At 38.8% G+C, this 2,887-nt stretch overlaps 1 pseudogene; it reads right to left on the minus strand.

Moving 5' to 3' along the window:
* Positions 1-2,887, minus strand: part of LOC107726134 (receptor-type tyrosine-protein phosphatase T-like) — an 81,958-nt pseudogene that overhangs the window by 39,308 nt on the left and 39,763 nt on the right.

The following is a 2,887-nucleotide window of genomic DNA, read 5'->3' on the forward strand; positions in this document are numbered from 1 at the left end:
AACGTATAAATGAATGACTAAAGAGCCAATAAGTGCTCCTCTGCTGCCATCTACAAGTTATAATGGTGATTTGATGTTTTTTTTTTTATTTTGCATAAGTGTTTGTTCACCACAGTATATTTTGGTCATCCCATTGAAAATAACATTCAAATTTGATCATTTTGGAGTTTTCAAGTGCTGGAAACAGTCTTAGAAAATTGCTTGAATTTCTCTCTCAAAAGGCTGTACAAACCCTGAAATGAATAATGTAATAACATTTGACTATTTCTAGTACAACAACATGGTTACAGTTAGCGTTACTGCTTCTTGTTTTCTACATCAGCGCTGTTTGATCTGTTTATAACAGAGAATTCTGTGCAGAATTTGAATGCATCTCACAAGATCTCACAGCAACTTTTATTCATTCTGCGGCAAATTCAAACACTTCTCACTGGATCTCGCAGCGCTGTGCATAACAGTGTCGCAAAATCAACTTTGGTTCCCGAGTAAAGCTGTTCTGAGCTCGGACAAGTTTGTTTGCGTCGCGGTCCGAGTTGATAAACGGTCCGCGCTGCACAGCTCAAACGAGTAGCGGGGTTTTGTTACGCTTTTGTTTCGTTTGCCATATGCTGTCTCTCATATGTGACAAATGGCAGCACGAGTTGAACAAGAAACGGTCCGCGCTGCGCAGCTCAAACGAGTAGCGGGATTTTGTAACGCTTTTGTTTCGTTTGCTGTTTGATGTTTCTCATATGCAACAGAAATGGCAGCGCGAATTGAACAACGCGGTGGTCACGCCATTGCTACCGTGCAAAAAATGTACTTGCACCGGCAGAAAAAATGGTCGCAGCCTGGAGCCCTGAATATGCTGAAGCATATATAATAAGTATCATGATATTACCATCTGATACCTCACCGTAGCATAGTACTTTTTAAGCATAAAGAAAAATACATAGCCATTGTTGCGGTTGAGGAGTGAGGTGCAGTTTTCAAGGTGAAAGGAACCTAAAATTTGACTTAAAAATGTAGTTTAAACACTATTTAGGATCCTTGTTGTTTCAGTACTCACAAGCGATGATGTTGCCGTAGCGATTCTTGTTACGGTTTTCCTCCTTCTTGGCAGTTTCCCATGGTGCCGTTTGTCCCTCAGCCAGACCCTGGAATCAAATCAAGAATATTTTTTAACATGTTTATCCATTACAGAGACTGCTTTCACACATATACCTAGGCCTATACATATATTTTTTTTGATAGCTAAAAGACATACAAGTTAAACTTTTCACACTTTGAGATGCTTTTCTGAAATAGTTAGGTGTCTCTTTTCCCTTGATATCACTGAAAGACTCTTGTGTTTGGAAGAGTCTGGTAATTGTAGACTCATCCTTTAGCCTTGGGGCAGAGACAAGACTCTGAAATGTCAGACAAGAGCGCTGAATGGTGGCCACTTAAAGCCGTAGTGCAATCTTCATCCTGTCCAGCACACACAAGACAAGCCATTTACGGTGACAGATCTAGAGAAACAACGGTGGTCTGCAAAGTGTCTGCATTAAAGAAAGACTTCATGGACAAAGTGATTCAAAACAAGCACATTTTAAAGATGAATTGGAGGGGTGATGGCGCAGTTTAGTGAAGGTCTATCTTTAAAAGACGTCTCTGTGAAAGAACAGCAACAGAGAATCGACTGAGAGGTAAAAGTTCGTTCACAGACCTCATGATGTCTTTTCGTCATTAAACTTTTTTCACTCTAAAATTTGGGGGCCAAATTTCATATAGTAACTTTGGCACTTGCATGTGAAGATATTGCACATTGTTACCATAAAGTGGCCTCTAATAATAATTAGTGCAATTTAATCATGTCAGTTCAAAGTATAATTAAAAGTTCAGTGTTTAGCAGTGTTGTTAAGTTCTCATATGGTTCTAGGGTAGAAACTCTTCTTAAATCTGATGCAATAGACCTGCATTTCATGTTAGATGTCACTACATGTCACTAGAAGGTTTTTACAATGCATACCGTTATTGACATGAGCTCGCACATTGAGTCAAAAAAATTAATTATAAATTCATTACCAGTTTATATAATTAAGGTTTAACAAAAAGCAAATTGATCATAATTAGGGTTGGGAACCGATAACTGGTTCTTATTCAGAATTCTGTTCTGTTTTTTTAAAAGAACCGGAACCGTGAGCAATTTCTAAGTTTCGGTTCCGAAAACGGTTCTGGTGTGACACGTGACCAAGCGCTGTGAACAGCCTTGCGCCGGCGTTTCCCGTAAAGGATGTCACAAACCAAACAACAGAAACGCCGCCCTGCCTCTTTAATTACTGAGCACATTGTTTCCCATGACGCGCACTTCACAGACGCACAGCGTCTTTAACTGCTGAACACATCGTTTTCCACGACTGTACGTGCACTCTCGTCTTTGATAAATGTGCACGTTGTTTTGTCTGACTGTATATGTACCGGCAGCACGCAGCTCCTGCCGCCACTAGATTACATTATATTTGTCCCATATTGTCATTAATATACATACTGACTTCAACTTGGACCACTAAATAAATAGACTGCTATTGTTATGTAAGTATGAGGGTTAGATTATTTAGTATACAGGTCATTTCAAGAGTGATAAACAAAGTGATAGAAAATATTTTCATGCATTTTAAATGTATGTAAATGTGGAAACCACTCATTGCATCACACCATCTCCTGACTGCATTATAATTTGTAAAATAGGGGCAGTGTGTGTATACATGGTTATAAGTATAACAGTTAATATTTCATTAATTTAGGGAAATGAACAAGTGTCTTAGCCCTCAAGGGACTATTTGGCCAACCAGCTTATTCCTGCTTGAAAAGCAAAATGTTATTGATAGTGTAAAAAACATCAACTTTGAAGCACATGCATTACTCA

Source organism: Sinocyclocheilus rhinocerous, unplaced genomic scaffold (assembly GCF_001515625.1).
Source record: "Sinocyclocheilus rhinocerous isolate Xijiao unplaced genomic scaffold, SAMN03320098_v1.1 scaffold1477, whole genome shotgun sequence".
NCBI lineage: Eukaryota > Metazoa > Chordata > Actinopteri > Cypriniformes > Cyprinidae > Sinocyclocheilus > Sinocyclocheilus rhinocerous.